Raw genomic sequence first — 12994 nt, 5'->3', positions numbered from 1 at the left:
AACAAAAAAGAAAGGAAACCACGACCTAAAATGGTCTTCTCCCTTTAATTACCAACCAAAATCCCGTGCGCTGGCGACCTTTTTTTTCGCCCCGCACTAAACAAAAACAGAAAAAGAAAAAGGCCAGAAAAATCAAAAGCCAAAAACACATAAAAGCCGAAAAACTCCCCAAAAGAACCCATTCCCAAGGGAAGTCCTATTTGATCCATGATCACGCATGTAATTTTTGATTTGATAGGAAATAATTTGCAAAGTCAAGTCATGACATATCTATGGTTCGGAATTAGGATGAAACACTTACCTGTGCAAGATTGATACACTTTGAGTGGATTTCTTCTATTTTTGTCGAACCCAGTGTTTCCTCTAAATGGTCATTTAGAAACGAAATGCTAACATCCAAAATCTCATTTATGGTTATGGGAGATTTCATCAGCAGACTCTCCTTCCCCGGTAGACGCATTGTTTTTCACTCAAAAAATCATATGCTGCTCTAAATCAGTTGGAATATTTGTCTCTTTGCTAAAGCATGTTTGCATTTTAGTGGAGAAAACACCGAGACTTTTTCAAGTCTCACAAGTTATCCAGAACTACGTAGGTCTGAGTTCCTCATTGGAGGATACGTAGGAGCAAGAGCCTCGCTTTTGTCGACCACACCGCCTTTTGTTGCCATAACTCAAGAGCCGGTAGCCCGCGGAGACACCTTACGGTTATCCGCACCCTTTTGTCATCCAGGGGCGGCGGGCCCGATGGCACGCAGAGACCAAGTTTGGTCATTCTGCACCCATGATACGCGGAGATACCTTACGGTTATCTGCACCCCTTTGCTAGGCAGACACAGTTGTGTCCGATGGCACGCAGAGACCAAGTTTGGTCATTCTGCACACATGATACGCGGAGATACCTTACGGTTATCCGCACCCCTTTGCTAGGCAGACACAGTTGTGTCCGATGGCACGCAGAGACCAAGTTTGGTCATTCTGCACCCATGATACGCGGAGATACCTTACGGTTATCCGCACCCCTTTGCTAGGCAGACACAGTTGTGTCCGATGGCACGCAGAGACCAAGTTTGGTCATTCTGCACCCATGATACGCGGAGATACCTTACGGTTATCCGCACCCCTTTGCTAGGCAGACACAGTTGTGTCCGATGGCACGCAGAGACCAAGTTTGGTCATTCTGCACCCATGATACGCGGAGATACCTTACGGTTATCCGCACCCCTTTGCTATTTAGACACAGTTGTGTCCGATGGCACGCAGAGACCAAGTTTGGTCATTCTGCACCCATGATACGCGGAGATACCTTACGGTTATCCGCACCCCTTTGCTAGGCAGACACAGTTGTGTCCGATGGCACGCAGAGACCAAGTTTGGTCATTCTGCACCCATGATACGCGGAGATACCTTACGGTTATCCGCACCCCTTTGCTAGGCAGACACAGTTGTGTCCGATGGCACGCAGAGACCAAGTTTGGTCATTCTGCACACATGATACGCGGAGATACCTTACGGTTATCCGCACCCCTTTGCTAGGCAGACACAGTTGTGTCCGATGGCACGCAGAGACCAAGTTTGGTCATTCTGCACCCATGATACGCGGAGATACCTTACGGTTATCCGCACCCCTTTGCTAGGCAGACACAGTTGTGTCCGATGGCACGCAGAGACCAAGTTTGGTCATTCTGCACCCATGATACGCGGAAATACCTTATGGTTATTCGCACCCTTTTGTCATCCAGAGGCGGCGGGCCCGATGACAAGCAGAGACCAAGTTTGGTCATTCTGCACCCATGATACGCGGAGATACCTTATGGTTATTCGCACCCATTCTTTTGCTATCTGTAAGACAGAACGCTTGATAGCATGCAGGGGCTGACACAGTCTTCTGCACCTTTTGTTCCTCCGGGAACAACAAAGTCATTTACATGCGGAAATTTTATGGTCACCCGCGACTCTCGTCAAATCGAGAGGGATGAAATTAGTGTCTTATCTTTACTTTTCTTTTATCTCCAATAAAAGACAAGTAAAGAGGGGCAACTGTCATACCCTAATTTCGTCCGGGGACCTTTGCTAGATGACATGCGACCATTCTTTGGTCCTTGTGAGGTGCTTGGCACCCATCATTAGGCAATTTGTGAAATTTCAGGACATGCCGGAAAACCAAAAAAATATTGATGCACAATCCGTAAGTTTCCGTGACACACCGGAAATCAAAAGGAAGCATCGTTGCATAATTAAGTGAGGTTCCGTAACATTCCGTAAGTCAAAAAAGGGGATGATTATGTAATTCGCAAGGTTCCGTAACATTACGGAAAGAAAACAAGTATCATTACGAAATTCGTAAGTTTCCGTAACTTTACGAAAAAAGAATCACCAAAAAAACAGCAGAGGGGGTGAACTTGGTAAAAATGGGGGTGCAAATAGCACCCAGGCCCATTTGGGCCCTCCAGAAGATTCCTCCAGAAGGCGGTTGCTTCTGGAGGAAACAACCCTGCTCGCCTGGGCGAGCTGAGCTCGCCTGGGCGAGCTGGGCGGCAACCACCTCCCCTATTTTGCTATAAATAGGGGAGGAAATGAAGAAGGAAGGGATCCCAGCCCCTTAGGCACTTCTCTCTCTTTCGAATTTGCTTGGAAAAATTGTTTCCGTGAAGAAAATCTAAGCCGAGGCGCTTCCGAAACGTTTCCGTAACGTTTTCCGTGAGGAATCTCGCAAAGGTTTGAACCGTTCTTCGACGTTCTTCATTCGTTCTTCATCGTTCTTCGATCTTCAACGGGTAAGTGCCTCGAACCAAGCTTTTCGATTCATTCTATGTACCCGTAGTGGTCCACATTGTGTTTCGTGCATTTTGATTCTCGTTTTGTTTACTTTTTATACCCCCTGTTGACGTGCTTAAGCCATTTTACTTAAGTCGTCTCTCGCTTAACTTAAAAATAAAATAGATTTTCGCCGAACGTTTGAATTGTATTATCCATTAGCTTCGGTTAAAATAAATTCCGACCGTTCGGTCATGCCGTAACCACGTTGGAAATCAAAAAGAGGTAAAAAAATAATATAATAATCAAAAAGACATCTTTAGTAAAATAAAGCGGAAAATCAATCGGACGTTTTCTCTTTGGGATTTCTCATTCTTAACCAAATTGATTAATAACTAAAGTAAAACTAAGGCTAAAATCAACTCGCCTAGTCAAGCTCGTCCACAAAATAGGCTTTTGAAGTTTGTCATTTCAATTTCTCACTAAGTAAAATGGATCATTTTTAAGGTCCAACGCCTTAAAATGATCACCACTTAAGTAAAAAAGAATCACTTGATAAGAAAGAACTACGTAGGTCTGATTTTCTCATCCCAAATTGAGGAATACGTAGGAGCAAAGGGAAACACCCTTGTCGACCACAAAAAAGAAAAAAAAAATATAAAAAGGATATAAAGGATATAAGAACATAAAAGGGAACAAAAAAATCAAAGTCATGTTTGCACATTCGATTAAAAGCTGCCGTCCCTTGGGACGGGCGTGTGGGGTGCTAATACCTTCCCCGTGCGTAAATACAACTCCCGAACCTTTCAACTTAAAAGTTCGTAGATCGCGTCTTTTCCGGTTTTTCCGACGTTTTCCTCAAATAAACGTTGGTGGCGACTCCGCGCGTATTCCTTTCGTGGAACACGCATCCCGCGAGTCTCGCGTCGCCCTCCCGCCGAAGGGTAGGTTACGACACCTAGTATTTCCTCTATATGGTCGTTTAGAAACGAAATGCTAACATCCAAAATCTCATTTATGGTTATGAGAAAATTTCATCAGCATACTCTCCTTCCTCGATAGACACATCATTTTAAAAAAAAAAACAAAAAAACAAAAAAACAAAAAACAAAAAGGAAAAAGAAGGAAAGACCTCGAAGGTCGGCATGTTATGGTTAGGAAGCATAAATCATTCGTAGAGAGCAAACATATCTTCTGGAAACAAGGGACTGACGCTAAGAGTTTATTTTCCTGAATAACCGAGATAAGAATGGATGGATTCATTGAACTGATGAAAGAACATAATTTGGAAACGTTGGGTCTGTTTGTGTAAATTCCCAACCGTAGTATCACAATGCCATAAACGGGATGCTTGAGTGCCCACCTGGCTGTGGCCATGACTAATTTTGCACGTTGTTTCCAAATCATCATTGTTGCGCGTGCCTTCTGGAAACAATATAGAAGTTGAACCTGAGACCGACACCTTGACCCACGAATTTGTTTTGCCCCAGATATCAAGATCGGGCTCCCATGATAAAAGACCCCGTTGAGACACAACCTTAGACTACTTTGAACCTTGGCCTATAAAAAGAATCCTCATCCTTTCCCCCGAAGCAAAGGACAGTAGAATCTCCTCAAGGGAGAGCAAATAACGAATGCTAAAACCCGATTTCCCAAAGAAAGAAATGGAGAGGGAGAAATGAAAAGAAAGAAAGGGAAGAAATGAAAGGAAAGAAAAGAAAAAAAAATGAAAAGAAAGGAAAAGAAGGATTCCCGATCAAAGATCGAAAGAAAGTAAAAAGGAAAAGATCGGAGGAAAACAGAGTAATTCCCGATCAATGAAAGAAAGAGAATAGAAAATCTTCAGACCAGATAAATTTTCGGCAAGGTAAGTGACTGTCGGCAAAGGAAAACCCATTTTTTGGTGGTTCTTCCTTTTGGATTGCCATTCAAAGTCATTCTCGACAGGCAATATCCCACCCCACATAAACAAAGAGGAAAAGACCGAAACACTCGGCTTCCTCTCCGAAAACACTACCCTCGAGAAAATCCTATTGATCCGTGATCGCACGTGTGATCTTTGATTCGATAGGAAATCGTGTGCAAAATAAAGTCATGGTGCAGTTATGGTTTGGGGTTAGGGTGTTTCGGTCTGAAGCCCCGTGAATTGATTGCCTAGCACTGTTCACCAATTCTCCATTCTCCACTTTTATTCGGAGCCCTATGAATTGATTGTCGTTCATGCATCCTCCACCAACGACTCAGGAGCCCCGCGAATTGATTGCCTAGCGCTGTTCTCCAATTCTCCAATCTCCACTTTTATTCGGAGCCCCATGAATTGATTTTTGTTCATGCATCCTCCACCAACGAGTTTGGAGCCCCGCGAATTGATTGCCTAGCGCTGCTCACAAATTCTCCATTCTCCACTTTTATTCGGAGCCCCTCTAATTGATTGCCTAGCGCTATTCGCCAATTCTCCATTCTCCACTTTTATTTGGAGCCCCATGAATTGATTGTCGTTCATGCATCCTCCACCAATGAGTCTGGAGCCATGCGAAGTCATTGCCTAGCGCAATTCTCCATTCTCCACTTTTATTCGGAGCCCCATGAATTGATTTTCGTTCATGCATCCTCCACCAATGAGTCTGGAGTCACGCGAAGTGATTGCCTAGCGCAATTCTCCATTCTCCACTTTTATTCGGAGCCACGCGAAGTGATTGCCTAGTGCAATTCTCCATTCTCCACTTTTATTCGGAGCCCCATGAATTGATTGTCGTTCATGAATCTTCCACCAACGAGTTTGGAGCCCCGCGAATTGATTTCCTAGCGCTGTTCGCCAATTCTCCATTCTCCCCTTTTGTTCGGAGACCCATGAATTGATTGCTTAGCGTTGTTCATGTGTCCTCTACCGTCAAGTGCAGAGCCTCCGGTGACAGGGAAATGTGGTTTTTGTTATTTTCCCGATTGGTTCCTTCGCCAAACATGTGTGTATATGTATATTATGTTATTGTTGTTTTTGTTGTTGTTTGTATTTTGTTTTGTGTTGTGCAGAAAAAAGAGGAAGTAGAGATGAGAGTCGTCATAGGCTAATCACGGAAAGGGCAAAGACGGACGAAATCAGTGTTTTTATCTTTACTTTCCTCTTATCTCCGATAAAAGGTAAGTAAAGAGGGGCAATTGTCATACCCTAATTTCGTCCAGGGATTATTGCTTGATGGCGTGCAACCTTTGATTGACCGCTTCGAAGTACTTAGCACCTTTTGTTGCACAATATGTGAAGTCTCGAGCCATGCCGGAAATCAAAAGAAAGCATGGTTACGCGATCCGTGAAATTCCGTAATGTGGCGGAAACCAAAAGGAAGTATTGTTACGCAATCTGTGAGTTTCCATAACTTCTTCAAAAGCTAAAAAATAGTAAATACATGATCCGTAAGGTTCCATAGCCTTACGGAAAGAAAATAAGTATCATTATGAAATTCGTAAAGTTTCGTAATGTTACGGAAAAAAGAATCACCAAAAAAAGCAAAGGGGGTGTATTTAGTAAAAAAATGGTGCAAATAGCAATCAGGCCCATTTGGGCCTTCCAGATTCTTCCTCCATAAGGCGGTTGCTTCTGGAGGAAGCAACCTGGCTCGCCTGGGCAAGCTGGGTGGCAAGCTCCTCCCCTATTTTGCTATAAATAGGGGGAGGAATGAAGAAGGAAAGGGTTTAGCCTTCTTCGCACTTCATATTCGGTTGAAATTGCTGAGGAAAATTGTTTCCGTGAAGAAAATCCAAGCCGAGGCACTTTCGTAACGTTTCCGTGGGTAATTACGCGAAGATTTTCAATCGTTCTTCGACATTCATCGTTCGTTCTTCGTTTTCTTCAGACTTCAACTGGTAAGTACCCCAAACCTAGCTTTTCAATTTGTTGGATCGAATGGCCTCAGAATAATTAAGAAGGGGGGGGTTGAATTAATTATTCCTAAAACTTTACCAATTAAAAATTACTCTTTTAAGGCTTTTACTTATGTTGTTAAGAGAATATGGAGTAGAAGAGAAACTTAACAGAAAGTAAAAGCGGAAATTAAATGCACAGCTGAAAGTAAAAGAGTAGGGAAGAAGGAAACAAACACACAAGAGTTTGTATACTGGATCGGCAACAACCCGTGCCTACCTCCAGTCCCCAAGCGACCTGTGGTCCTTGAGATTTCTTTCAACCTTGTAAAAAACCTTTTACAAGCAAATATCCACAAGGGATGTACCCTCCCTTGTTCTCTTTGAACCTAGTGGATGTACCCTCCACTAGAACTGATCCACAAGAGATGTACCCTCTCTTGTTCTCAGTCAAACCCAAGTAGATGTACCCTCTACTTGTGCCACAAAGGATGTACCCTCCAATGTGTTAAGACAAAGATCTCAGGCTGTTACACCTTTGATACTTTGTGAATGGGGATACAAAAGAATTCTCAGGCGGTTAAACCTTTGAACGCTTTTGTATTAGGGAATGGGAAGAATCAAAAGAATTCTCAGACAGTGTCGTTTTGAATTCTTTGACAAGGGAGAAGGGAGACACAAAAGAATTCAGGCGGTTAGTCCCTTGTTCTTTTGGAAAAGAGAGAAGAGAGACACAAAAAGAATTCAGGCGGTTAGTCCTTGGCGAATTCTTTTTGGCAAAGGGAAAAGAGAATGAAAAGATGAATAGCACAAGTTTTCAAGGTTTAGAAAACCAGAAAACTTCAGAAAGCATTTGGTACAAAGAAGAAGAAGAAGAACTTCAAAGAGATTTCAAGGCTTGTAAAGGATTCATTGGAAAAGCAAAAGTATTCAAGATTGTTGTTAGAAAGATTGATTTAGAATACAAAACAAAGCCTTGCTTTTATAGACTCTTCATGTCTGGTCAAGAAGGCCATTCAGAAGAGTTATAACTTTTTAGAAAGACTTAAAATCCATTTGAAAAAGTCAAAACCTTTTTGAAGAGTTACATCTTTAGATTTTTCAGAAACACACACTGGTAATCGATTACCAAATAAGTGTAATCGATTACACAAAGCTTTTGAGTGAAATCATGTGACTCTTCACTTTTAAATTTGAATTTCAACGTTCAAGGACACTGGTAATCGATTACCAAAACATTGTAATCGATTACAGCCTTTTGAAAATATTTGGAACCTTGTAAATATTCAGTTTGAAAACTTTTTCAAACTCATTTTGCTACTGGTAATCGATTACAACAATATGGTAATCGATTACCAGAGAGTAAAAACTCTTTGGTAAAGGTTTTGTCAAAAACTCACGTGCTATTCAAAGTTTTGAAAAAACTTTTTAATACTTATCTTGATTGAGTCTTTTCTTCATTCTTGAATCTTGAGTCTTGAATCTTGATCTTGATTCTTGAAATCTTGATCTTGATTCTTGAGATCTTGAATCTTGATCTTGATTCTTGAGATCTTGAATCTTGATCTTGATTCTTGAGATCTTGAATCTTTGTTTGTAGGCTTTCTTCTTGAGTCTTTAATTCTTCTTGATTCTTGAACTTGAATCTTGAATCTTGATTCTTGAGATGGATGTTCTTTGATTCACTTGAGCTTTTTGTTCATCACATTTGTCGTCATCTTTTGTTGTCATCATTGTTATCATCAAAACACCTTTGAATCATTGTTGATTCATCATGAAGCTTTGCTTCCACACAATTCATTCTATGTACCCATGGTGGTCCCCATTTGTTTCGTGTACTTTTATTCTCGTTTTCATTTACTTTCCGTACCCCCTTTTGACGTGCTTCAGTCATTTATTTAAGTCATTTCTCGCCTAATCAAAAAATAAAATAAATTTCCACCGATCATTTGATTTGTAATATCCGTAAATTTCTGTTAAAATGAATTCCGACCGTTCGGTCGTGCCTTAACCACGTTGGAAATAAAAAAATAGGTAAAATAATAATATAATAATAAAAAAATACCTTTTAGTAAAATAAAGCGAAAAAATCATTCGGACGCTTTCTCTTTGGGATTTCTCATTCTTAATTGAATTGACTAATAACTAAAGTGAAACTAAGGCTAAAATCAACCCGCCAAGCCAAGCTCGTCCACAAAAAATCACTAAAAAAGGATTTGAAAGTTTATTATCTCAGTCTTTCTTACCAAGTAAATGGATGATTTTTAAGGTCCAACGCCTTTAAATGATCACCTTTCAAGTAAAAAGAAGTCGTGTGATTCACCCTAAGAAAGAAGTAAGTAGGTCTGATTTCCTCTTCGATGGAGGGTACGTAGGAGCAAGAGCCCTGCTTTTGTCGACCTCAAAAAATAAAAAGAAATAAAAGTTAAGGTAACACAATTTCCACAATTCTAAAAAATAGGCTGTTGTCCTTTGAGACAAACGTGAGAGGTGCTAATACCTTCCTCAAACGTAAATACAACTCCCAAACTTAGAATTTTCGTTTTGACCGGTTTCCTTCGGTTTTTCCGACGTTTTCCACAAAAAAACGTTGGTGGCGACTCCACGCATCTTTCCTCCTTTGGAAAGTGCACCCGTGAGCCTCGCCTCGCTCGCCCACAAAAGGGCATGTTGCGACATGTAGGTTTCAGCCACAAAAAATTGCAAGACAAAACTCAAAGGAACCTAAACCCAACATAATTCATGGTTCAAGAACAAGAACAAGAAATTTGAACCATAGAAAATCAAATCTAGCTTCTGTAGCAATTTTAATCGGTGGAAATTCTAAAGAATCATCTTGACAACATTTAGCACAAGACATGTGAGAAGATACATGGAGAAAAATGAAGAAACAACAATGGAGAAGAAGGTAAAACTGAAAATTAATAGAGGTTTAAGGAGCACCTACTTGAATCTTTTGTGCCCTGATTACCATTGGAGGAAGCTTGCTTGAGAAGCTTCTATGGAGGATGGATCTTTGAGCTTCAATGAGGTCCTTCAATGGTGATTTCCACCATGGAGAAGAGGTTAGAGGAGGCGCCATCCACTAGGGAATATAAGCCATGGAAGGAGAAGCTTCACCACCAAGAGAGTGTCTTGGATAAGAAGCTTAGAGAGAAAGCTTCAATGGAGGAAAAGAATGAGATAGAGAAAGGGGGGGAAGGGAGCACAGAATTGAAGGAGAAAAAGAGGGAGAGAAGTTGAACTTTGAAGTGTGCCTCACAAGACTCTCATTCATCAAAGTTACAACAAGTGTTACATATGCTTCTATCTATAGCCTAGGTAGCTTCCTTGAGAAGTTTCCTTGAGAAGCTTCCTTGAGAAGCTAGAGCTTAGCTACACACACCCCTCTAATAACTAAGCTCACCTCCTTGAGAAGTTTCCTTGAGAAACTACCTTGAAAAGCTTCATTGCGAAGATTTGTAGAGAAGCTAGAGCTTAGCTACACACACCCCTCTAATAGCTATGCTAACCTCCTTGAGATGAGAAGCTAGACCTTAGCTACACACACCCCTTATAATAGATAAGCCCACTCCCATGCCAAAATACATGAAAATACAAAAAAGTCCCTACTACAAAGTCTACTCAAAATACCCTGAAATACAAGGCTAAAACCCTATACTACTACAATGGCTAAAATATAAGGCCCAAAAGAAAGAAAAACCTATTCTAATATTTACAAATAAGAGTGAACCCAACCTTGGCCCATGGGCTAAAAAATCTACCCTGAGGTTCATGAGAACCCTAGGGCCTTCTTTACCAGCTCTAACCTAATTCTCTTAGAGTCTTCTATCCAATACCCTTGGGGGTATGATTGTATCACCCTCCCTATACTATCGAACCCTAAATACAAGGCCTGAAAATAATGAAACCCTTATCTAATATGTACAAAGATAAGTGGGCTCATACTTAGCCCATGGGCCCAAAATCTACCCTAAGGCTCATGAGAACCATAGGACCTTCTCTTTCATGAGAACCATATTTTTCTTGGAGTCTTCTATTTAATGCCCTTGTGGGGTAGGATTGCATCATCCCCTCCCCCTTGAAAAGGATTTGACGTCAAATCCAAAGGTTCTTGAAACTCTGGGCTCCTTCCTTCAACACCTGTAAAAAGAATTAAAAAAATATATATTAACGGTGTTGGGTATGTTAGAGTAGCATAAGGTCTGAAAACCCTTTTCCTGGGCATCTTCCCATGAGGGAACATGGTTCCTCACCAACTCAATGAGTGGTGCTACAAGTATAGAAAAATATGGTACAAACCTTTTGTAGAAGTTTGTTAAGTCATGGAAGCCCCAAATTTCCCTTATACTTGGTGCAGTGGGCCACTTAGGAATAACCTTTATTCTCTTAGGGAGCATGGGAACCCCTTGATCACTATTTAAAAAATTAAGAAAAGTAATGCAATAAAACATACCTTTTCTGTATTTTCATGTTGTTTACTCCTACCAAAAGTACGAAAAACCTAAGGTGTCCCATATGAGGACCTAGGTTTGTATTAAAACCAAAAATAAGAACAAACCTACCTAAAGAGTCCCTATGCACATGAATCTTGAAAGTGTTAGGTTCATGGGTGATTTTGCCAAAGAGGGTTGCATCACTAAACATATTCATCATACCACCTATCTTAGGGATTTGGTGCCTAATAATAACTATTTTGGGCACTAACAAAGCACAAAGATTTAAGCTCTTATGAACCAAACCCTCATCCAACAACTCCTTTACTTGAGGAATAACTTCAAGCCCAAGAGGTGTGGTAGTGCTAACAAGTGTCCTTTCACAAAGGTGAAGATGTGGAGGGGTTGTCTAAGAAGGGAATTTCTTTATTGTTTGTCTTTATTGCAAAATGAGTTTCTTTCTTAGCTAACCTCTTGGAGGAGACATTTACCTCCTTACACTCCTCCTTAACCATTAAAGGTTTTTTTTTTCTTTTCTTTTTCTATTCTTTTCCTTATTCCATTTGATTTTTATTAGTACTTGATCCTAAACCACTTGTGAAGGTATCAAGGAAACAAGTTTGAACTTTTTTCTTCCATGAGTGAGGGTTATTTCATTGGTGAGACCATTGTGAATTTCTTTCTTGTCAAGTTGCCATGGTCTACCCAACAAAATGTGCCCTACTTCCATAGGGATTATATCACATAAGACTTCATCACAGTAGTCTCTTATATAAAAGGGTATCTTTTCTTGTTGATTGACTATCATTTCCCCTTGCTCATTGAGCTATTGAAGCTTGTAAGGATTTGTGTGGGAAATGATAGTGAGACTTAACTTGGATACCAACCTTGTGCTACAACAACTGCAGCAAGACCCACTATCCACAATGACAGAACAATTTTTGTTTTAAACCTTGCATCTTGTATGAAAGATGTTCTCTCTTTGGGTTTGGGTTAGGTCACAAGATTGACTCCCAAGTAACCTTCTGACCATTAGAAGATCACCTTCTTCATAGGGGTAAATCTCTTCAATATGGTCATCACCATTGGCTTCACCCTCACTTCCACTTGAGGAAGGAGAAGATGTAGCCTCCTTTTGGCTACTATAGATGTCTTGACCCCTCATGATCATGGTTTTCTTTGTGGGGCAATGAGAAGCAATGTGGCCTGGCAATGCTTGTTCTTTCCTCCTCCCTAAGTCATACTCCCTTGTCTAAGCTTTTGGAGCTTGTCCATAAGCTCCCTTTCATAGTAGGAGGGAATGTACCTTTCCTAAGGGCACTCTTAAGATCATTCCAATACTTTACTAGAGGATCCCCATGAATCCCTCTTTCCCTAACAAGGGAAGTCCAGCAATATAGGGCACACACTTGGAAGATAAAGTTAGGCAATGGAACTTTTCTCTCTTCACTAATATGATGGCAAGCAAAGAATTGTTCAACCTTCATTTCCCAATCTAGGTAGGCCTCAACATTATCTTTTCCATGGAAATATGGGAGGCTAATGTTAACCTCTCGAGGCCTTCTATCCTTTTCTCTTCTTTGGGAGTGATGTTTAGTATGTGACCTATTCCAATATCCATAATAGTCACTAAGTTCTTCACTTAAACTCTTGCAAGATTCATGACTACTATAGGCGACATGTTTTTCTCTTTTCATTTCTTTCATTATTTTTCTTCTTTCTTCCTCTCTCTTTCATCTTGACTTATCTCTTCCACTCTTTTTTTTTTCTTTTTTCTTTTCTCTCTTGTTTTTACTTCCACAATTTAAGGGATCTCAACTCATCTAATTTTCTATACTAGGGGTTGTTAGGAGTAAAACCCTTACCATTAGCACTAGATGAAGAATGAAGAATCATGTTGGTTCCTGACTTTGCAAATCATTTCCTATCAAATCAAAGATAACATGT

This window comes from Glycine max, chromosome 15, assembly GCF_000004515.6.
Source record: "Glycine max cultivar Williams 82 chromosome 15, Glycine_max_v4.0, whole genome shotgun sequence".
Classification (NCBI taxonomy): Eukaryota; Viridiplantae; Streptophyta; class Magnoliopsida; order Fabales; family Fabaceae; genus Glycine; species Glycine max.
The sequence above is the reverse complement of the archived record's forward strand: the minus strand, read 5'-3'. Positions refer to the sequence as shown.